Below are 25,950 nucleotides of genomic sequence, written 5' to 3' on the forward strand. Positions count from 1 at the left end.
CCAAAGGGCACAGAGACAGTAAAGAAAGAAAGATTTCCCCTGAAGAAGATAGTAAACAAGCAAATAACAGCAACAATGAAAATCAGTAATTTAAGTAATAATAAATGTTGTTAAAATGTTAAAAAGTGGAGGAAATGGTAAACAGCACCCTAGTGGAAATGAGGATTTTAAATATGGTATTCAAGGAAGGTATCTCTGAGAATTCAGGGCTGGGATATGAATCATGAAGAGGAGTCAGATGTGATAAAGTGTTGTGAATGAGGTAAATGTCAAGGGCAAAGCCATTGATCTCTCTGAACTTTGATATAAAGTATAAAATAGCATCCCAGAAGGACCTTCTTTTAACCTCCATTTGATCCTAAAACTCCGTTTCTTTCATTATACCACATCGTTTACATGTGGCTTAGTTTCTCATGAAGTCTTCCCAAAAGGGAGAGATCACCTATACATTTAACATATATGCACATAATTTTAGTTTTGTAAAGTGCCTTCAAACACATTTTTTTAAAAGATTTTATTTATTTATTCATGAGATACACAGAGAGAGGGAGAGAGAGGCAGAGACACAGGCAGAGGGAGAAGCAGGCTCCATGCAGGGAGCCCGACGTGGGACTCGATCCCGGGACCCCAGGATCATGCCCTGGGCCAAAGGCAGGCGCTAAACTGCTGAGCCACCCAGGGATCCCCTCAAACACATTATTTTATTTGATATTTACAAAAATCCTATACAATAGGGAGAAGCCCATCCCACACATGGGAAAAACCCATGATGGAATGAAATGAACATCAGTTTTGAAAATGGAGTTCAAAACCTGGTCTTACCAATAGAACTATGTTAATCCTTGGGTATATATAACTTTTAAATTCTCTGAAACTAGGTTTTTTTCATTGATTAAATAAAGTGTAGCTTTTTTTAAATAGGTTGTTGTAGTAGGAATGTAAAGATATTCTTCAAAATGTGTCTTACAAAAGGTACTGAGGAATTTTATTTTATTTTTATTATTTTATTATTTCACGTAGGCATTTATTTTTTCAATGAGAGAGAGAAAGAGACTGAGTGCACCACCTAGAAAGGGAGGGAGAGAGGGAGAGGAAGAGAGAGTATCCCGAGCAGCACAAGCCAGACACAGAGCTCAATCTCATGACCCCAAGATCATGACTCCAGCCAAAATCAAGAGTTGGACACTTAACGGACTGAACCATCTAGTGGCCTCAGGAATTTAAAGTAATGATTCTGGATAAATGCAATCTTCAGGTAAGAAATGAATGCTGGAGCCCTCAAAACTTCCAGTGGTATATTACCGTCGCACTACAGAAGTGTGTTAGAAGTTTAAATATTTGGCATTTAGAATCTCTATTCTTATCATTCTACACATTGCCTAAGAACATATAAATGAATTACATAAGGAGTCTCTAAGCTATTGAAAACCACACCTAAATTACTTCTGAGTGTCTGTTAGTTACAGCTTGGGCTTGGCTTTTTGTTGCAGTTGGTGATGGTATTGGTGATTTTTTTTTTCATTATTTTCCTTGGAGGTCAGTTTGGGTTTTTTTTTTATAACATTTTTCTTTGCCTTACTTGAGGGCCGTATAACATTTGAAAATGCAAGAAGAATGGGAGAAGTGTGACATTAACAAACCAGTGGTGTTGGTTGTTTGGATTTTGTACTAATTTAATCTCAGTCTAGAGGATTTTTTATGAAGCTAGGGAAGACTAACATGTTATAGGTAAACTAGAAAACAAATATATAGAAGTATTCTCTCTCTTATTTTCACTTAAGCTTTTATATACTCATCCAAATAGTCCAACCACCTTTCTTATCATACCGTTCTCTGAGGGAAGAAAATTATTCTGTTTTTAAGATTTAGTCAGAGTTTTGAATACCTTCAACCCAGAAATAACCCAGCTGCTCCTTGGAACCTCCCCTCAAGTGCACTCAGATTTATGCAAGAATAATCTCATAGAGAAAAATATAGAGTTTTCAAAGATAGAATGGCATTAAAAACTGTATACTTTGCCACACTTAGACACCACAGTTTATACTTTCTATGACAATTACATTATAGAGTAACTATTATACATCCTTGATCTCTGCATCAAAAGGTCAACGTTAATCTTTGGATGCCAAAATAGATGTAGAAGAGGAGAATATCAAGATGAGGTTCTAAATTTATGGAGCATCACACAAGGACGTTCCATAATCCTCACAGTCTAGAATCCATGCTGTCTATGATGAGAAAATTGAGATTCAGAAAAGATAAGCTATTCATCCAAGGCCACACAAAATGTGACAGAATCAGGATTTGATCCCCAGTCTATCCACAGGGGATTTTTCTATTACGCAAAGTCTCTCGGTTTAGAGCATCTTAAAGATTTCATAGCAACGTTGCATACATTGGCTCATCTCCGATCTAAACTGAGTTCATTTAATTTGCAATGATAAATACAGAAAGCCAAATGCTAAATAGAATCACTTCAGTCAAACCCTCCCATACTCATCATTTTCCGTTTATACTGCAATTACTCTTTAATCTCATAATTTCAGAATACAAACTCATTTGTTAGGGGGGAAAAAAGGAGTTGAGGGGGATTTATAAGCACTGATTAATTTTTCAAATATATAGCTGGAGAAGGCAAATTGCGTTCCTGCTTCCTTATTATGTTAGCTAATGCTTATCATTTCATACACATGTCAAATGCTAATTGATTAAACTTTGGAAGAGGAAGGGAAAGAACAGTATCTCACTTTGAAATATCTTTGAGAACTTCAAATTAAAATGAACATCAGATAATCGGGGGTGGAGGGAAACTCACACTCTCTTCATTTCAAACCAAGAGCTCACAAAAGATACCAATTCAAACCTCCCACCTGCTTGGCAATTTGAAAAAAAGACCAACTTACTAATACGCTCTTTTTGTTAATTCTAACATCTTGATGATAAGTGAGCACCTGTTTACTTGTTTTCAGTCAGTAATCTCTTATTTGCATCCTTTTCCACACAATGAGCCCACCACTCCAAGCAAGTTTGATGTGTGTTCATAATAAAGCTAATTAGGCAGCAGGCAGTTTGGAAGGCTTTTCTGCATAGCAAATTAGCAGTTAGGTAATTTCTCCAGAGAAGAGTGGGAGGAGCCCTGGGTCTTTTAAAATGCCAAATAGTTCATTATTGTCATCATGTCTTTTTTCCTTAACAAAGTTAACTTCTTTAAGTGCCACTGAGAGAGAGCTAAGGTCCTTTGAAAATGAATGCTGATTCCATGGTGGTGAACTCAGGATCATAGGTCCATGGCCAGAAACTAAACCAGATTTCTGAGCAACTACTTGGCAAATACATAGCATTATGTGTAATGGAGAATTGTCCGAAGTGTGAAGAGCTCAGGGTAAGTAAGCGCTCAAACCACAGAACACACAAAAGTCAATTCAAGATCCCTACTGTCTTGATTGCTTAGTGGAGGCAACACACGGACTTAATCGGAAAAACGACTACATTTCGAGGAGTGCTGAACACTCACGGCAGTCACTAAGTCTTCCAGGCCGTGAAGAAATCATTTAATGTCACAATCCATTGTTTCCATTTTCTTTTTTTACAATCACCAAAATGTTGCAGTGAAATAATGGTACTCCAGTTGCCTCAAATAATTAATATATTTCTAATGTGTCTTTCCAATAGAACAAGATTTAGCCATTAGCTTGATTAAAGGCTCTTATTAGTGCCTTCTATCAGGAACCAGAGTGTCTTCGAATGTCAGAGATTTATAAAGACCATACCTTGCAACATTCCATTTTATATCTATCTGTAACTGACTTCTTTTAATATTGCAATTTTTCTTTAATGCAGACAATTAGCTAAGAAGGCTAGTCCAAAATTAGTTCAAGTCTGAAGAATCCACCAATTTAAAGGAAAGGCAATTGTATTATACTTTAGTAACATATAATTACAACAACAAATAATAATTAAAATCTTAGGAAGAGGTTTCCAACTAGAAATCAGTTTTGCATTTATTCTCTATATAGAGTAGGTAAAAATTGATTGAAAATAGTTGTCTTAAAGAGGCTATTCTTTTTCTCCCATTCCAACTTAAAAGATAGTTACCAAAACAACAAAAAAAACCAATATGTTAATAGAAAATGTAAAGATGAATCTCATCTGAATCCAAGAAGAATTACCACAAATTCTGAATTAGTAAAAACTTAGATTTTACTATAATAAAAACCAGGTTTAATCATCTTTTCATCATTTATTGAATATTGAACACATATGAAAGCTTTTTCTGTAAATGTAGTCAATACATTAGTGGAAAAAAATAATCTGTGAATGAGGGAGACAGATAAACAATAATAATGTTGGTTAGTGCTAAGCACAAAACAAATTTAAAGAAAAAAAAAATAAGGATAGGATAGGGGAATTGAGGGCAGTCCTGGTGGCGCAGCAGTTTAGCACCACCTACAGCCCGGGGTATGATCCTGGAGACCCGGAATCGAGTCCCACGTTGGGCTCCCTGCATGGAGCCTGCTTCTCCCTCTGCCTGTGTCTCTGCCTCTCTCTCTCTCTGTGTCTCTATGAATAAATAAATAAAATCTTTAAAAAAAAAAAGAAAAAAAAAGGATAGGGGAATTGGGAGTGTTTGAAAGTTCAAATTGTAATTTGAGATGACCTGGCCAGACTAGGCCTCATACAGTAGATAATATGCAATCAGGATTTTAAGTAAGGAGGGAATCATGCTGGGTCAAGAGTTTTCTGACAGAGGGAAGGCAAATGTGAGGTCCCCAAAGTGTAAACATGCTAATAAGTTTGAACATCATCAAAGGATTAATGTGGCTAACAGCAGATTCAGCAAAGGGGAACATAGGAAGAGAAGAAGACAAAGAGGCAATTTATGGTGGGAGGACACAATCATGAAGGATTTGGAAAGGGCTCTAGTTTTTCACTCAGTGAAACAAGTGGCCAACAGGTGTAGGGGGTGAGGTGAGCAAAGGAGGGACATATTCAACACATTTCTGAAGGTATCTTCTGGCTGCTGTGTTGAGAATAGATTACAGGAAGCAGAGATTGAAACAGGGGGACCAGTTGGAGGCTATTGTGCCAAGCAAGGTAAGAGGTGACAGTAGCTTGATGCAGCAAGATGTAAGAGGGACAGGCTTCAATGACTCTCAACTTCAATCTCTTTGCCTCAAGTACTTTGTTCTCCCTATATAACAGGATTTAGTGTGTTGTATTGTCATATATCTTTTTATAATATTTCTTCCTCAATAGGCTGTGAACACCTCAAAGACAGGGACCATATCTTACTAATTTTGTACTTTCAAAGCGTAGCACTCTGCCAAGCATATGAAAGTACTCTATATACATTTGTTGAATAACCGAGTTAAAATTAATTACAATAAAACAATATTGGGTTTTTGACTTGGGGATAATTTTTTTAAATGTACTTGAGAGGCAGAAAATATATTATATATAAAAGAAGTTTCAATATTAATAAGCCAGCCAGAATTACTGAACTGTGAGATAGAAAAAAAAAATATGTATTTTGTGCCTTATCCCACTGTGAAGTAATTCACATTTAATGGTGATCTGTGGTTCTTTAATAGTATCACATATTTTCTACAAAAGTATAAAAAATTTTACATTCTTTAAATTTGGCTACTGAGGAAAGAATCCTAAACCCTTCAAAATCCTAACTGGTAAGAAAGATGATAATGTTTTCAGTAGTAATTAGTCAGGAAAGAAAGAGTTCTTTTTTTTTTTTTTTTAATGTGTTCTTTTTTTTTTTTTTAATTTTTATTTATTTATGATAGTCACACACAGAGAGAGCGAGAGAGGCAGAGACACAGGCAGAGGGAGAAGCAGGCTCCATACACTGGGAGCCTGACGTGGGATTCGATCCCGGGTCTCCAGGATCGTGCCCTGGGCCAAAGGCAGGCGCTAAACCGCTGCGCCACCCAGGGATCCCAAAAGAAAGAGTTCTTTAAAAAAAAAACCCACAGACTAAATGAATGTAGTTACATTACAGAATTGCAAATAACATATGAATGTATAGACTTATATTAGTGCTCAGGGTGCCTCTAAGCATAGGAGAAGCTATATGATCATAGACTTGTTGAGTCTATTTTGAAAAATGTTTCATGGGACCCAAAGAGTATAAAAATGCCAAAACCTTCCATCAAAAATGACTAAAAGGATGAATTGGAAAATAATGGTTTGTAATCCTTATTTATGTCCTAACAGGAATCTAGAAAAGGATATTGATTTTCCTTTTAGAATAATTCATTTCTTTTCTGATCATAAAACTAAATCACATAGTCTTTTGGCAACAAAAATATTTTTTCTATTAACATTTTGGTATACCTCTCATCTTTTTTCAATGTAAAAATTTATATTTTCTTATTTTATAGAACTAAAATCACAGTATACATAATCCCATAACATGCATTCTTTACTTATCATTATATCTGATCATTGTCCCACATCATTAAATGTTTTTGAAGACAGGTTTTACTACATTGGTGTTACCAATTTACTATTTTTTCAGTTGATCAAATATATACTGAGCACCTACCATGTGCCTGATAATACATTAAGCACAAGAGACAGACTCATGGAGTTCTTGCTCTTGCAGAGCTTACATTCAACAAACAAGGCCAATAAAGCGTGATGATGCTATAGGATGCTAATGGAAACACAGTGGATCACCTAACCTAGTCTAGGGAAATCAGGCTGCAATTAAACTGAGATATACAGGATAAATAGGAGAGTAATTAATATCTGTTGAGGGATTTCTGGATTGTTTTCCAAGCAAAGGAAAATGTGTGTATAAAGGTCTGCAATCAAGAAAAACTGTAACTTGTTCTAGGTTCTGAAAGAAGTTTGCTGTGGCAAGAGGGAAAAACAGAGTGGTTAGGAGAGGGATGTGGAGCTTGAGGATCCATGATATTTCCAAATGACAACTTCCACCAGACAGCTTAAGATGTAGGTCTCGTGTTCAATCGAGGTCACTAAACTGGAGATGAGGATTTGGGAGTCTTTATTATACCCATGGTGATTATTCACCACTCTAAAATTATGGGACTATTTTAGGAATGTAAAAATCTACTACACATGTGGTTTGTGCATTATAATAATATGTTCTAATTAGTAAATGCAAAGGTATAATTTGAATGATAAATATTTGCTATTTGAATATTGTAATGATTATTTGGGGTTGCTGTTGCTGTAACTAAAACTGGTGAATGTTAGAGAGCCTAATTTTTCTTAGATTATCAAAATGCAAGAAAAACTGAGAATACCAAAAATTTAAAACACTGAAAATTATTTTCCTCTTAGAAGTATCTTCTACCTAGATTTTATCCACAGATAGTAAACACAAACAAAGTTTATAACACATTAAAGAATGGTAAATGTTACAGAAAAAAAAAGTAAAGAAGGAGAATGGAAATATGGGGTGTGAGTGGGGTAGCAATTTTGAATAGGGTGATCAGGAAAGGCCTCATGGGAAAACTTAAGCAAAGAATCCATGTAATGGAGAGAGTAAGTCAGGTAGATATCAGGTTTCTAGAGGGAAGAAAAATCAAGGAAATCAGAGGCTAGAGCAGAGTGAGTTCAGCAAGGGGGATCATGTAGAAGATAAAGTCAGATAAGTGAAGTGCTGATGGGGGTTGGGGAATAATGTGTGGCCTCAGGGTTCATTCTAAGGACCTTGGGTTTTACTCTGAGTGAAAAGAAAGAACTGTCACAAGGCTCTGGACCAAGGAGTAATGTATCTGACTTACAACCTGCTGTGCAGAGAACAGGCCTAGGGAACCAAGCCAGGAACAAGATCAGTGAGAAGCTACTTAATAAACGGGTCAAAAGATGATACCATCTGCTCTATGATGGAGTGATGACGTTGATCATTTCCTCCACAAAAAGAAACACATCAGAGAAAAAAATTCAACTTGCCGATGCTATTACAGTCAATCATTGCTATTTGTGGTTACTTATGTTCTAGTAAGTCTACGCAAACACTAATGAGAACTGTATTAACAGGTACTCAAGCATTGCTTCTGGGGGAAAAACAGGGCTTAGGTTCCTATGAGCTTCTTTCTGGTCACAACATCTGCATCAGCTGATAAATACATAACCTTGTTTTTTTTATGTGTGTTTCTGTGTCTTTATTTAATATATGTTGTTGATTCATTAGCAATGAAGTCATAGTCAAGAGCACTAGAACTCATGCCTGAACACAGCTTATCTAACATGTATTTCATCCAGAAGGCAAATCCTGTCCTTATGCTTAGGAACCTACCCAGCACCTCAAGCACTATGCATGGGGGGGTGGGGGGGGGCACTCGAAATAGCAAAGTCAACAAAAAGAAAAAAAAATCAAGAAACACGACACAAAAAAAAGACTGAAAAGTATACCTCTGTTTACAATACGAACACTGAAATAAGAAGACGGGCATTACCTTGTTCAACCTCAGCGGAAAACATGTGCAGTGGGCAACCCAAATTTACTGCAGCTCTGAGAGGACCCACAAATGACCACAACTGCGAGTGCTGATTAATTTTAATGTGTAGGTGAATTAGCAAATACGAACTCTTCAATTAATGAAAATCAACTGTATTTCTTTGAATGTACTTCCTTAGTTCATACCACGTTTTAGAAAGATCTTAGAAACTAAAGGCATGGTATCACAATATGGTTCTGTTGTTAAAAACGGATTTTTTATTTCTATATTCATAATATTAATTATGTACTTATAATGTTCATAAATATAAAATACAACTTTACCATCCTACCCACTTGCTATGATCAGGTTTTTGTTTTCGTTTTTCCTCTTGGGATCTTTATAGCTCCACAGAAGTATTAAAAATAGAATAAAAAACAGCCAATTGTATGTATAGTTTCAAAAATTCAATCTTTCTCTTCCATGAATATTTTACTTTGTTTAGTGTTTCTGCTCAGAATAACACCCTTTGGAAAGTTGCAATATTGTTAGGAAAAGGATAGGTAGGGCTTTGGATGTGTTTCTAATTCACGTGTATAGTCAATAGCCATTCTACCCATTAAATTGGGATTTCAATTGCCTTCAAGAAAAAAAAAAAAAACTCTGTAAAAACTCATTCTCAAAACTTCCTATCAAGAAAGTGGACAATTTCCATTTTGAAGATGAGAAGTGTCTTTCTTAGAAAGAGGAAAGGTATAATTCTTTCGTTCCACTAGTCTTTCTCAAACTAAATCCTGCCCATTTTTCTTCCAGAGATGCCTCTTCCACAAATTGTTTTGACAGTTGTACCGGCACATGGATGTCTTCCACTATTCTGTTCCCACTGCCCTACATACAGTGCTGTTTGAGACCTATTTATTAATCATTTCATTTAGGTTCATCTTATATCCTTAAATATCTGAACAACCCTCAACAGGAGACAACATACCTCTCTCTCACACTCTACATTTGACATTTTGGCTAGAGGATTCTTTGTTGCGGGAGGGCTGTCCTGTGTATTGCAGGATGTTTAGCAGAATCTCTGGCCTTTCCCTATTAGGCACCAGGAGCTAACCTCCTTGCCCTAGATCCCCCCAAGTTGTAGCCACCAAAAATATCTCTAGACATTGCCCAATGTCCCTTGGAGGACAGAATCACTCCTAGTTAAGAACCACTGCTCTATATAATTTCCAATAGTCTGGAGTAGAAGTTTTAGTCAGTTTTAGATAATTCAGTCAAATTTATTCACTCAATAATTAACATACATGTGAATTAGATTCAGATATCCAGAAGGCTGCTTGCCCCTTATTGTCCACGTTCTTAAAGAAACAAAATATTCTAGGTGTTAAAAGAGCAATCACTATAAAATTAGTACAAACAAATAGCTCCCTAAGTAATAATTTTAATGTCTTTATAACAAAAGAATTTCTAAACCACTCTATCTGCATTATTATAAAGCAAAACAAGTGACATTATTAGCCTATCCGTATTAATGGTTCTTCTTCATCTGTGTGGTTTTACATAAATATCTTTGTTTTCAATCCCTGATACCCAAAGCATGGTCTAGGGACCAGAAGTTGGCATCAGCTGGGATCTGTCACAAATTCCACCCCAGACCACCACCAAATCAGAATCTTCACTTTAACATCTCCAGCAATTTGTATTCACAGTAAAGATTGAGACAGAGTATGTTAGATGAAAGCTTCTCTCCCACTACCCACTCTAAATTAGTATAATGCAACTTTTTTCCTGCCCATATAAAAAATGTTCACATTTTTATGCTAATAATGCTTTTATTTTTAATTTCCCATCCATTTGAAAATAACAAATAATTGGCTACAGCCAGTAGAAGAACACTGTTTTTGTGATAAGCACTTTGAGCATCAGCTAAGTCATATAATACGTTTACATGCAAAAGCAAAAGTCATATAATACGTTTACATGCAAAAATGACAAAATTGATGACTTAAGCTGGTATATAATCAGTATTTCAATTAAGTGGCTAAATATAGACAAAAATACTTCAGAGAATTCTTGACCCTTATTCTTCACCATTTACGTTTACGCTTTTTTCAATATAATCATGTACTACTCCCGGATATATCACTCACTGTTGTATGATTTTTGGATGTTTAAAAATACATATTTTAGATTTTGAAAAGTAGGTATGCCAGTGGTTTCTATTGCTAAATCATGTTTATATTCTGCTTAATTAGTTTTAGGGTCAATAAATAAAGTTTCAAATATAAAATCATTTTAAAGAAAAATAACTTTACTTGCATAATCTTTTCCCTTCCCTCCTGGTATTTTTACTCTCAATTTAGCAACAGTGAGCACAGTAAACATGATGTTGAAGGTTAAAGGAGAAGGGAAAATAATCAGAGCATATTTTTTTTTCCTGTTTTCTTTTCATTTATGGCCCACGCATTTTAAAGCATCCAGTGTCTTTCAATGGGACAGAAAAAAATCAGTGACAGAGTTAAAGTCTAAAGTTCCCATCCTGGGATGCCTGGGCGGCTTAATGGTTGAGCATCTGCCTTGGGTTCAGGGCATGATCCTGGGATCAAGTCCCGCATTGGGCTTCCCGCAGGGAGCCTGTTTTTCCCTCTGCCTGTCTCTCTCTCTCTCTCTCTCTCATTCTGTGTCTCTCATGAATAAATAAAATCTTTTTAAAAACAAAAAAGTTCCCATCCTTTCTTTCTTACCACTAATGTCAATAAAAACGGCTTTGCCCCAGGCTTCCCATGAACTGAAGAAGAGATAAGACAGAGATGATATGCAAATTTGAAAGGTGACCTTTTAAGGATCCTCTGCAGTCCCATTTTTGGAATTAAGAATCCAGATGTTGACGGGCCAGACGGCCGAACCACTATAGGGCCAGGAAGCCTAACAACTTTGTTTTCCTGTCCCCCCTGAACCCTCAATTAAGAAATCAAAACACAGAGGAAGTGGATGGATTGTAACGGAAGGCAGCTCCCCAGAGACAGAAGGGTAATTGCTGAGTCTTACCTGTCCTTTTATCAGTCAAAGGGGGGAAAAAAAACCCTGATTGTTCCTGCAGTTACCTATGTGTCCCTCTGCAAGGACAGTAGTCATTCCACAAAGTACTGGGAAAAGCCAAATTCCCGTCTTAAAGAAGACAGGAAAAGAAGTGATGCTTAATGATACAGAGGGAACATGGTTCTGTATTTTCTTCCCAAAGAATATACGTATTTAGAAAGTAGAAATGCACAGGGGAGGATCATGTGAATAAATACGAATGAGTTCAGCATTTGTCCCGATGTAAACATTTACATGTCTTTCGAGTGATGGGTGCAGAAAACATTGCCTCCCACGCTAGGCAGCCAGAGCTTTCCTTCTGCAGATTTACACAGGCTCCATAACCCATCATTACTCCATCTCACAATCTGATCTGACCTTTATAAGCTTTGCTTCTTCTATCATCCCTTACTCTCCCATGTCTGGCTGCCTTTATTTCACAGTTCAACATCCCACCAAACTGAACTCTTTTTGCAAATCATTAATCCTTTATCCTACCATCTACACAGCTGTGAATCGATGCATGTTTTCAAAGAATATTTCGTGAACTGAGCGTTGGCTGACTTATTAATTATAGCACCTACTAAAAGAATATGTGTGCTTCTTAGAGGTTTTGTGTGTGTCTCTAAAGTCTTCTGGTAATATGTTTCTCATGGAATGGAGAGGTTTTTTTTTTCTTTTTTTTTTTTTTTTTTTTAGAAAATACTTAAGCAGGAAAAAGAAAGACATTAAACTGAGAGAGAACATAAGAGATATGGCCATTAACTCGGCATGATGTAGATGTGCTGCCCAGAATATCCCTGGCTATGGAAAATGTCTTTCGTATTTTTTCTTCTTTGAATCCTTGTTTCTGATGACTTTGGGCTCTCACTTAGTGATAGTAATAAGTGAAAACTACCTAGAGAGGCTTTAGTTTTCTGCCCTCACATTTGGAATCCCCCAGTAATTTTTTCAACTCTTCTAAATTAAATATGTATCTCCTTCCCAAAGCAAATATTACCTTCATATAGACTAGTATTTATATTTCATTTTTTTCTACTTAATATTTTAATGTAGATGTAAAGACATAATAATGAGTTCTATCAAATCCTGGAACATTTCCTTTGGCTCCAAATTATTAAGTTCCTCAGTGGCTTGGGCCATAAAAGCTTGTACTTTTCATATATTCTAAGACTATGGGGGATTTCTGAAACTCCAGTGGGGTGAAGAAGGGGCACTGATCCCCACTTCTGTCTAGAACCACAGTTGGCACCATAGGCCTCAGCTTTCTCATCTTGAAATCAACAGGCCTGAAACTGGGTGATCTCTATGGTTCATTCTAGTTTTATTAATCTTTGATTTTTTTTAAGATTTTATTTATTTATTCATGAGGCAGAGACACAGGCAGAGGGAGAAGCAGGCTCCCTGCGGGGAGCCTGATGTGGGACTCGATCCTGGGTCTTCAGGACCACGCCCTGGGCCGAAGGCAGGCGCTAAACCGCTGAGCCACCCAGGGATCCCCTAGTCTTTGATTCTAATGACAATGGCTTTTAGATGCCACTTAAATTGAGTAAACACAAACTGTAATAATAAAAAGGCTTAAATTATAAAAACAGGTATTTGTTCAACATATCTGTTTTGTGAGAGCTTCATTAAATAGCCCAGGGCACCCCTTTTATGAAAGCACTTGTGCTTCATTTAAGGTTGCCAAATTTAGTAAATAAAAATACAGAACACTCAGTTCAGTCTGAATTTCAGATAAACAGTGAATAACTTTTTAGCATAAGTATGTTCCATGCAATATCTTAACTCAAATTTAGCTCAGAGTCCTATATTTTATCAAGTACCCTAACTACATTTTCAACCTAAAGTTTACTGTAATTGTTCGAAAATAGACAATTCTTAGCGCCTATAAAATAGTTCTTTGCCATTTTTGCCAGTGAATTGGCATAATTTTGCAGACATTATTTAAGAGCATCTAAATTCTTCTTGTGTTGTGCTCCTGACTGGTGCAGTTAATAATGAGTACAATGCCATACTAAACTTCTGTAATTTGAAATATTGCTTCAATGTGCTCCCACCTATTCAAGATAATGAGGGAGTAGTTCTGGTTACGTTGCTACTCTTCAGTGTCTATCTGTGTCTCGTATGGAATTTTCCATTTGTCAGAAGATTTTAAGTTATACACCTGACATTAGAAAGTACTTCACGACACCAAAAATGTAACAAACACATAAAAGGAAAAACCATCTGATCATCTGAACCCCATCAACACGAACAACTTCTGCTCCGTGAAAGATTGTGTAAAGAGAATGAAACGACAAGCTTCAGGTTGGAGAAAATGTTTGCAACCCATATATCTGACAAAGGCCTTGTATCGAGACTGTAGGAAGAACTCCTAAAACTCCCATTAGAAATGGGGGAAATTAAATACCATGAAGAGGAGACATAGCTGATAGGTAACATCAGCCATTAGGGAAAGGTGACGCGATGTGCTCTTTTACTGTTTTGTCTTGTTTTGAAAGTGAAAGTACATACAACATGCAAGTAACAACCATTTTAAAGTGTACACTTCGGTGGTGTTTAGTGCATTCACAGTGTTGTACAACTATCACTTCTCTCTAGTTTCAAAACCTGTTTATCACCCCGACATGACGGATAATTTTATGTATCAACTTGGCTGGGCCATGGTGCCCAGATATTTGGTCATATATTATTCCGGATGTTTCTCTAAAGGTATTTTTGGGTAAGATTAACATTTAAGACAGCCCTTTAAGCAGATTGCCTTCCATGGTGGGGGACTTCATCTAATCATTTGTTGTCCTGAATAAAACAAAAGACTGTCCTCCCTGCACAAGAGGGAGTCCTGCCAGCAGACAGCCTTCGGACTTAAACTATAGCATTGCCATATCCCAGGGTTTGGGGCCTGCTGACCCACCTTGCAGATTTTATACTTGCCAGCCTCTATAATCACATCAGCTAGTTTCTTAAAATAAATACCTTTCTGTATATATACACACATTATTCTTCTGTTTCTCTGCAGAGCTCTAACAAACCCCTGAAGAATATCTCATATGCTTTAAGTGATCATTTCCTATTCCTCCCACTCCCCCATCCCCTGGCAACCACTAATCTGCTTTCTGTTTCTATGAATTTGCCTATATTTGGTATAAAGTGAATCACATGTGCCCTTTTGTGTCTGGTTTCTGTCACTTAGCATAATGTTTTTGAGGTTCAACCAAGTTGTATCAGGTTATCAGTTCTTCATTCCTTTTTATATTAGAATAATATTCCATGACATGTATACATGACATTATTTATCCATTCATCCGTGGGTAGACATTTGAATTGTTCCTATCTTTTGGTTTTTATGAATAATGCTGCCATAGATATTTACATAGTTTCTGTGTAGACATATATTGTCATTTCCCCTGGGTACATACCTAAGAGTGGAACTGCTGTGTCGCATTGTAATCCTATATTTAATATTTCAGGAACCACCAAACTGTTTTCTACAGTTGCTGCACTATTTTATGCCCTCATCAGTAGCATCCAACAGTTCCTATTTCTCCACATCCTCATCAACACTTGTTGATTTTGTTGTCTGATTTTTGAAAATTTATTATAGCCATCCTAGTGGTGCAAAGTTATACTTCATTGTGGTTTTGATTGGCATTTCCTTAATGACAAGTGAAATTAAAGAGATTCATGTGCTTGTGGGCCATTTGTATATCTTTGAAGAAATATCAAGCCCAGTGCTCACTTGTTAAATGGTTCATTTGTCTTTTTGTTGTTGAGTTACAGGAGTTCTTTATATATTCTAGATACTAAACTCATCCCAGAGATATAATTTGCAAATATTTTCTGAGTTTTGTAGGTTATCTTTAAGTTTTCTTCTTCGGGCTCCTGGATGGCTCAGTCAGTTAAGCATGTGACTCTTGATTTCGGCTCAGGTCATGATCTTAGGGTTGTAAAACTGAGCCCTGCATTAGGCTCTTTGTAGGGCATGGAGCCTGTTTTAAATTCTCTCCCTCTCCCACTGCCCCTCCACCTCCTCCTGCTCACTCTCTCTCTCAAAAAAATTAAATAACATAAGTTTTCTTGATAGTATTATTTAAGGAACAAAAGTTTATAAAATGTATGAAGTTCAATGTATATATTTTTGTTGTCTCTACTTTTAATATCAAAAAAATCTATACCAAATCTGAGGTCATGAGGATTTATTCCTTTGTTTCATTGTAATAGTTTTATAGTTATATCTCTTAAATTTAGGTTCTTGATACATTTAAAGTAACATTTATATGTGGAACAAAGTAGGAGCCCACTCTCATTCTTTTTCATGTAGTTATTCAGTTGTCTGTCCAGTATCATTTATTAAAGAAACTATTCTTGCCCCATTGAATGGTGGTGTCACCTTTGTTGAAAATCAATTGACCCTCTGTTTGGGTTTCCTTCTGGACTCTTAGTTTTACTCTTTGATCCACATGTCTACCTTATGCCAGCACCATACTATTTTGATTACTACAGTCTTTTAGTAAGTTTCAAAATAAGGAGGCATGAGCCCTCTAACTTTGTTTTTATTTTTCAGTATTATTTTTGCTATTTTGGATCCCCTGAAATTTAATATCAGTTTGAGGATCAGCTTTTCCATTTCTGCTAAAAGATCATTGGGATTTTGGTAAAGATTGCATTGAACCTTTATTTCATTTGGGAAAGTATTGCCATATTAACAATACTCTCTTCCAATCCATAAACATGAAATATCTTTCAATTTAATTAGGTCTTCTTTAAGTTCTTTTAGCAATGCTTTGTAGTTTTCAAGGTACAAGACTTTCACCTCCTTGGTTTAAATTTATTCTTAGGTATTTTATTCTTTTGGATGCTCTATATATGGAATTGTTTTCTTAATTTTCTTTAGATTTTTTTTTGGTATATAAAACACAAATGAGTTCCATATGTTTATCTTATGTCTTTCCGCTTTGTTAAATCTGTTTATTAGCTCCAATAATTTTTTGTTCGGTTCTTTGGGATGTCCTATATAGAGAATCATGCTCCCTGTGAATAGAGGTAATTTTACTCCTTCCTTTTCGATTTAGTTACATCTATTTTTTTTTTTTTTTTTTTTGCCCAATTGCTCTGGCTAGGACTTCCAGAATGACATTGAATAACAGTAGCAAAAATGAGCATCCTTGTCTTGTTCTCGATCCATGAAAAAAAGCTTTCAGTCTTTCACCATTGGATATGATGTTAAATTGTGAGTTTTTCATAAATACCTTTATCTTGTTGAGGGAATTCCCTTCAATTCCAACTTTTTAATGCTTTTTTTTTATCATGAAAAGATGTTAGATTTGTTGAATGCTTTTTTTCTGTGTCTATTGAGATTATTCTTTTTAAAAAAAATTAAGTTAAAGTGAGATTTTTTTTTACTAACAATTATAAGCATCATCTATAATTTTGTTTTTCTTTTCTTTTCTTTTCTTTTTTTTTTTTTTAGTTCTCTTCTCACAGAAATTGATTTAGCAAGTTGCAAGTTTTACTTCAATGAATAATAATTGACCGTAAGTTTGGCAAGGAAGTCCTGAGAAATGCCTCTATTAGATCACTCTGATTTTATTGGCTTTATGTCACTATTATATAGGTCTTGATTTATCTCAAGCTACAAAAGGTTGTGGGTCTTAAACAATGAGAAATAAAAATGAAAAAAAAATCTTTACTTACAGTTTTATCTTCCTATGCAGGAACAATACTGATGTGAACAGAGCTGAGAAAATCCATCATATTTTCTTTGCATCACATATTCCTTTTTGTCTCCAGAAATGATTTCAAGGAAAAATACTTGTTTGGGGTGAATTCTCCCTTGAAGTCCCTACTGGTTTCTAGCAAATCTTGTCCAAAATCTGATGCCATCTGTTCCACAATACTTTTTCTGAGAAAAGATCAATTGAATGGGAAGGGGAAATGTCTAATACAGCAAAAAATAATAGTGATCTATGAAGATTGTAACCAGAGAGGCTTCAGCTTTCCTTTTGCTCTCCCATTTGGAAGCTCTAAGACTTTCATTCCTTGACATTTGAGAAAAGATTTAGAAGTAGAGTGCAAGTGTGCAAATTCAGAACAAGATCAAGATCACTGTCCAGGGGCAGCCCGGGTGGCTCAGCAGTTTAGTACCACCTTCAGTCCAGGGCGCGATCCTGGAGACTCAGGATCAAATCCCACATCGGGCTCCCGGTGCATGGAGCCTGCTTCTCCCTCTGCCTGTGTCTCTGCCTCTCTCGCTCTCTGTGTCTCTCATGAATAAATAAAAAAAAAAATCTTAAAAAAAAAAAAAAGATCACTGTCCAGTCAGTGCTTTCAGGATCTCCAATAGTTCCCTGTGCTTTTTCATGTACTCCCCTAACCTTCAATGCTTTTATAAAACAAGAGAAATAATCAGATTGAATGTTAATGTGACAGGTAAGTATCAGATCAGCTAGGTTGTCATTCCCTTGAAATTTCTTTCAATCTCTTTTTCATTTCTTAAAATTTTTGAAAAACCGTTTATTTCATCTTTGAGGTTATTTATTCTTTAAAGGAGAACAGAGTATGACATAAAGAACTAAATGGGTAAGATTATTCCAAGTGTCATTGAAAAAGACAGGAAATTTGGAAATGACTACTTGAAGAGGAATGAAATGTAAAACAGAGAAGGGGAAAACTACTACACACACATTCATGACAAAATGGTCAGGGATATTTTGGAGGACAGAAAATGAAAGCACTTCCTTCCCTCCTCACTCTATAAAACATCTTTACAATTATATGTCCACCATTTTGGTAATTCTGACTAACAGATATATAAGATTCTGGTAAGAAGAACTGTGATGATTAAAAGAGATGTCATTTAGTCTGTTTATAACAAAGTCCATTATCATCACTACCAGAGCTTTGGGAATAAAATAAGAACATTAGAGTGCTTTCTTCCAGTTGCCAATAGCAGACCCAAGAGGCTCTTGTTTCCACAGGGAGATAAGGGCAATTACACTATTGTTCACCATTCTCCAAAAAAAATCCCAAGTAATTTCCGGTAAGAGACTTAAAACCTATTTTCCCTCCTTAGCCATTCTACATGATAAATTCAAAGATTTTCAGAACAAGAATGTACAAGAAGCCCTAATTGTTAAAATTGGATTTTTAGCAAAGCTTTTCCATTTTTTCCGAGTGCTCAATAAGATTAAATATTCATCAGCTGAAACCAAGAAATGCCTGTAAACCCAGTGCCCTGTGTACTTTATTGTATGGAGGTTAGTGGGATTTGAAGTGTCTAATACTCAGCAGCCATTAATGAGAGCTCCAGCAGCATGCTTTAAGTCTGGGCACCTGATGCTGTATTCTGGATTAAGTAAAATCATAAAAAGAAAGAGACTTGCTCCATTGACTCCTTGTGTTATCCTTGCACTATCCAACCTATGCTGCTGCCTACTTCTCATTTCCAGCAGAATCAGTGAAAGCAGCAAAGCTCTGACTTGAGACCACTAGAACAAGCATCAGCTAAACATCATTAATAAATAAGTAGATGAAGCATGTAACAGGATCCACAATATTGGCTTTAACAATGAATGGAGTAAACCAACAACATACATAAAAAGTAATGGGATACACTGCTATTCTGTGAAGTTTTATTGTTATCATCCACAAAAACTCACTATAAAATACCCATTTTTTCATAATCACATAATCTCAATTTAAAAATATTTATATGTATAAATACAAAATAGGTGGTTTTTTTGCATTACAGAATTATTTTATTTTATTTTTGTTTCAAGCTTTTATTCAATTCTAGTTAGTTAACCTAAAGTATTAGTTTCAGAAGTAGAATTCAGTGAATCATCACTCACATAAAACACTCGGTTCTCATCACAAGTGCCCTCCTTAATACCCATCACTCATTTAGCCCATATACTGTCCATCTCCTCTCCAGCAATACTGTTCTCAATAGCTAAGAGTCTATTTTATGGTTTGCATCTTTTTTTTCCTTTCCCCTATCTTCATCTGTTTTGTTTCTTAAATTTCACATATGAGTGAAAACATAGGGTATTTGTCTTTCTCTGAATGACTTATTTCTCCTATGACAATACTCTCTAGCTCCAACCACATCATTGCAAATGGCAAGATTTCATTATTTTTTGTTTGTATCTTACTAAAATTAAGAAAAAAATCCCTCAAATACATCCAATTGATATAAGAATATGATATTCTTACAGTCTGGCAATTCTATACTACCATGTGTGATGACTCAACTCTCACACTCTATTTAAGGGCCTGCAAAACCTGAGTTTTTATTCAAGGGCCTGCAAAATCTGAGTAATATTCATACACACACACACACACACACACACACTACCCCTTTATCCATTCATCAGTTGATGGATACTTGTGCTCTTTCCATTCTTTGTCTATTGTTGATAAATGCTGCTATAAACATCATAATGTTGTTCTAAAGATTCATGGCAGCCATACTCTCAGTTTCAAAGGGGAAAAAACACTTTATTGATATTATAGAAACTTAGATTTTTATGTTTATGTTTATAGACATAAAGAAGAAAAGGGAAATCTACACATAGATTAGGACTATAGTAAGCAGTAAAGGAGAATAAGGCAAAGTTAAGTAAAATCAGATACTTAAAACATCCAACCTCTTTAGCTGGGGAAGCCCCATGAGGACAGGTGGAAGGCAGTTCTGATTCAGAGGTCTGGGTGGAGCATCCTTCCCTCTGGTGAGACTTCCAACAGACCATCCCTATAAGGGCCATATTTAAAGGGCAAGTGAAAGGGTCTGATGTTAAACATTTGTTCACCTATGTGCAGTATGGAGCGAGCTGTATTTATATATTATCAGGCCTTTACATATTAAAGGGGACTGGGCTAGGTGTGCTTGCCTCCTGTCCCAGATTCCATTCCAGGGGACAAGCCCAGATTGGAATCAGAGAGGATGTAGGCAAAATTTACAGCTCTTGGCATCCAGAGCAGAAGAGCCAATTCTGACCTGGGGGCCAGCTAATGTCAACTAACTAGGCTCCCAAGGCCATTTATGCAGCACCAGTCTCACAAACAACATCCCTCAACCTGCCTGCCTACGTTCAGGTAGTTCAGGTCGGGGTGGTCAGTTATTCACGACAAATCACAGATACCTCCAACCATATAGTACAGGTGCAATGTGTCCTTTCAAATCAGTACTTTTGTATCCTTTGGGTAAATGCCTAGTAGGGCAATTGTTGGGTTATAGTGTAGTTCCATTTTCAGCTTTTCAAGGAACCTCCATACTGTTCTCCATTTAACAAAAATAGTTTCCATCTAACAAATGGAACTTTAAAAGTTAATTAATAAAACAAAAATTAATTAAAGTTAATTAATAAACAAAATTTTAAATTAAGGCTGATATTCCAAGCCAGGTTACAAAGTCTTCCTAGAAATTTAATAGCAGTTTTCCAAAATATCACCATATTTTCCCCCAGCATTGAATATTAATGAACTCTTTAATTAATGCTGGAGCTTCATATTATAATTGCTTAACAGCTTTTTTATCTTTTTTAAAAGAAATCATTCAAAAATAAAAAGTATTCTTAAAATACCTGCCATGATTTACTCTCTTTATGACTTTGAGATATTATTATGAGCATTCTCTGTAATACGCTGATAATTTTTCAGATGGCATGGGGCATGGGATTGCATAGGCACAGCTTACTCCTCTTGCTCAATTAACTTATCTTTTGAAATTGTAATAAGACAGAGGTAGCTACAGAACCTCTACAGCAGAATCACGTGAGGCATTTTCAACAAAATTACTTAGCAAATTAAAGCAAGAGCTCCTCTTCAAAGTGATAGTTTTACCCTCTAAAATGCATTTGTCTTGGGGCACCTGGGTGGCTCAGTTGGCTAAGCATCTGCCTTCAGCTCAGGTCATTATCCTGCGGTCCATGATCCTGGGGATGGAGCCCCACACTGGGTTCCCTGCTCAGGGCAAGAGTCTACTATTCCCCGCCCTGCCCCACCCCTCCACCACATGTGCATGTTCTCTCTCAAATAAATAAATAAATGTATTTCTCTTCTGTTGTTTTCAGTGAACTTTGCCTTCACAGCATTCTAAAATATAACTAGAATCTAAATGGTTGGAAAAAATAATTGAAACTTGGAAACTGATGAAAGAGAGATTACTAAGTGTACTTTAAATACAGTATTAGCCTTGACTTTCTCTTGACTGAGCCAGATCTGTAGAGGAAGAGGTTAACTTATGGACTTTTGTCCAGTAGAGTTGAAGAATTACAAGATAATGTCCCCCACCAAAGATGGCCACATCCTAATTCCTGAAAACTGTGGATATATTATGTTATAGTAAAAGAGACTTTGAAGATGTGAAGTGAAGCATCTTGAAATGTGAAGATTAGCCTGGATTATTCAGATGGGCTCAATGCTCAAGATCCATGATACAATATCTTGATCTTCTGGAAATTTCATGTAAGTTAGATTGAACAAAACAGGTATATAAAATACTGATGTGTATATTTAATATTTTAATATACACTTGGAATCCCTGTAGAGTGTATTTCAGATGCTTCAAATTCTAATTTTTTAATCAACATTTTGTATTTATGTTTTATATTTATATTCAGTACTCCAGAGGGTTTGGGAACAGAACTGTGCTTGGCAGGGCATTGAAGCCAGAGAAATAGTGGTTATACAATTTTCTTGCCAATGAATAGATGCTTTATGATTCACTTGACATTAGCATAGTACAGTCATATTCTCAAAAAAGAAATCTAGTTGTAGGTGACTTTCTGTGTTTGACCTCATATTTTTTGTTGTAGTCTTCTAGGTCAAGTGTATATTTACAAGGGCCTCAATTATTTCAGCTGTAAGCTAAGAAAATTGAAATAATCCCCAATGTCATTTTCAGTTCTAAATTTCCACATATTTTTATTTGTTCTTGGCAACAAGAAAGTAGTCAGAAAGTTTAATGCTGTCATTCACCAACAAATTCATGCAACAAACCTTTATAATTTAGTGCCTGTTACTATGTGCCAGGCAATGTTCTAGGCACAGAGATTATGGCAATAAGCAGCAGGTTCTGTCATAGGGTTTAAGTGTTAAGTGGAGTAGGAAGACAATAGACAAATATACACAGATTAATATAACTTCTTTTAAAAAATATTTATTTATTTATTTTATGATAGACATAGAGAGAGAGAGAGAGGCAGAGACACAGGAGGAGGAAGAAGCAGGCTCCATGCTGGGAGCCCAACGCGGGACTTGATCCCGGGACTCCAGGATCACGCCCTGGGCCAAAGGCAGGCACCAAACCGCTGAGCCACCCAGAGATCCCCTAGATTAATATAACTTTAAAGTCAGGTTGCATAACTGCTACTGGAAATATTTAGCAGGATAAGAGGAAGTAAGAATATACTCCAATGTATATCAAGCATCTGTTTTTTATAGAATCAGTCATTCTTAATCTGTATTGCTTCTATAGTCTTTCAAATCTTTCATTTGTTACAGCCTGAGATTTTTATTGTTTCTTTACCTATACCAGTTCCTTGGCTCTGTGACTGTTTTTATTTTTATTTTTTATTTTATTTTTTTAAATTTTATTTATTTATTCATGAGAGACAGAGAGTGAGAGAAGCAGAGACACAGGCAGAGGGAGAAGCAGGCTCCATGCAGGGAGCCTAATGTGGGATTCGATCCTGGGTCTCCAGGATCGCGCCCTGGGCCAAAGGCAGGTGTCAAACCGCTGCGCCACCCAGGGATCCCCCTGTGACTGTTTTTAAATGGTGTTGCCACTTGAATTATTCTGAAATGTCCAACATCTTCAGAGAAACTGAGTATAATAAGTCAAAGCTAAGATTTGGGTCTCATGTATTTGAGATCCCCAAATGAATTAGATATGCAAAGTACATTCTTCTGATCAATATTATTATTGTTCCATTATTCACAGGACCGATAAGCTTCTTTCAGGCAAAAGTTGAAGGAATGTGAAGGAAATGACATAAGTAGTGTAATACTCCATGTTCTCTACAATCAAAAAATATCTGTTGTAAGTTCATGCATGAAAAGATGTAAAATCTTCTGAGGCCCAAAATAGATTCAGGAAATAAAATGAAAGAAAATAAAATGAGTGTTGCTTCAAAACATAAAGAATTTCTAACTCTGTGCTGTTAAATATGGCTATTGAGCACTCGAAATGTGGCTAATTCAAATTGAGATACACTGCTAGTATAAAATACATACCAGGTTTCAAAGACTTATTATGAAAAAAAATCCCAATGATTTTATATTGATTTCATACTGAAATGATAATATTTTGGATATGTTGGGTACATAAAATATGCTATTAAAATTAATTTTATCTTTTTGCTTACTTTTTAAAATGTGGCTAACTAGAAAATTTTAAATTAAACATAAGGCTCACATTATATTTCTACTGAATAACACAGCCTCTGGACTCTGTGGAGGATATAATCCTATTCATTAGAGGGAAAATGGATGACTTTGAGTTCACTGAGTTCATAGGGAGTCCCATGGCTTCCTCAGTATAGCTACATTTAATAAATGATTACAAATGTAAAATGCTACAAAATATAGCCAGGCTGAATATGCATGCTGAATTTAGAATGTTTTATTCAGATGCCCCTCATTTTGAAGTAATCAATGTGGGGACAATTATCCTTCCTGTCTCAGGCCTTCTGCCCCCAAAAGATGGATTTAGCATTTTAATCTTAAGACTGCTAGACATAAAAAAGACATAAATCTGAATGATTTACATAGCTGTCATGAGCTCTTTGAGGGCTTTTCCAAGATACAGAGAATAAATTTAACTGTTTTTATGTTATGTTTAGGTAAGAAAGTATAACAATGAGGTCTCTGAAAAATCGAGGACCAAAAACCTTAAAATGCACATTATATAATTATAAGAGAGCATTTAAGCTGAACAGGAAAAAGAAAAAAGATTAATAAAAATGATAATAGATTAAGGAAACTCTTCAAGCATAACAACATTCACATTAAAAAAAAAAAAATTCACATTATAGAGATCCCAGAAGGAGAAGAGAGAGGAAATAGGGCAGAATTTTTTTTTTTTTTTTTTTTTTTTAGGAAAAAATATCTGAAAACTTTCCTAATCTGAGGAAGGAAACAGAAATTCAGATCCAGGAGGCACAGAAAGCCTCAGTAAAATCAACCCAAGGAAGTCCATCTCAAGACACATAGTAATTAAATGGCAAAAATACATAGAGAATTTTAAAAGCAGTAAGACAAAAGAAAACAGCTATGTACAAGGGAAACCCCATAAGGCCATTTGCTGATTTTTTAGCAGAAACTTTGCAGGCTAGAAGAGAGTGGCATAATATATTCAGAGCTGAAAGAAAAAAAAGAAAAACAAAACCCACAACCAAGACTACTTTATCAAGCAAGGCTATCATAAGGAAAGATAGATAGTTCCCCAAACAAAAGTTAAAAGAATCCATTACCACTAAACTAGTCCTACAATAAATATTAAAGGAAGACTCTGAATGGAAAGGAAACACCATAATCAGGAGTAAGAAAAATGGAAGCATAAAATCAATAAAATTAAATGTATCTATAAAAATCAGTCAAGGGATTTACAAAACAGAAGGATGTAAAGTATGACACTATATACTAAACTTTGGAGGGAAGAGGATTAAAAATGTAGTGCTTTAAAAAAAAATGTAGTGTTTTTAGAATGGGTTCAAACTTAAGCTACCATCAACTAAATAGACTGTTATAAGCATAAGATTTTAAATATAAACCTAATGATAACCATAAATTAATAACTGGTAATAGATATGAAAAAAATAAAGAGAAAGGAATCTATCTATATCACTAAGAAAACCAGCAAACCATGAGACAAGAGAGCAAGAGAAGAAAGGAACAGAGAGGTACTACAAAAACAATCATAAAACAAATTTTTAAAACGGCAATAAGTACACACTTATCAATAATAGTTTTGAATGTAAATGGACTGAATGCTCCAATCAAAAGACATAGGGGGACAGAGTGAATTTAAAAACAACACCGGTCTATATGTCGCCTAGAGAGATTAACTTCAGACTGAAAGAAATCAACAGATTGAAAGTGAGGGGATGGAGAAACATTTATCATGCAAATGGTTGTCAAAAGAAAGCTGAAGTAGCAATATTTATACCAGAAAAAAAAGATTTTAAAACAAAGACTGTAATAAAAGACAAGGTAGGACACTATATAATAATAAAGGGGACAATCCAACAAGAAAATATCACAATTGTAAATATTTATGCACACCACATGGGAGCACCCAAATACATAAAGCAGCTAATCACAAACATAAAGAAAGAAATCAATAGTAATACAATAATTATAGAGGACTTTAACACTCTAATTACAACAGTGTATAGATTATTCAAACAGAAAATCAACAAGGAAACAGTGGTTTTGAATG

At 35.6% G+C, this 25,950-nt stretch overlaps 1 protein-coding gene across 3 annotated transcripts in view; it reads right to left on the reverse strand.

The window, feature by feature from the left end:
* LOC144293670 (uncharacterized) overlaps positions 1-25,950 on the reverse strand; it is a 370,284-nt gene that overhangs the window by 163,933 nt on the left and 180,401 nt on the right. The gene's annotated exons all lie outside the window — the stretch shown is intronic.

This window comes from Canis aureus, chromosome 22 (genome assembly GCF_053574225.1).
Source record: "Canis aureus isolate CA01 chromosome 22, VMU_Caureus_v.1.0, whole genome shotgun sequence".
NCBI classification, from domain to species: domain Eukaryota; kingdom Metazoa; phylum Chordata; class Mammalia; order Carnivora; family Canidae; genus Canis; species Canis aureus.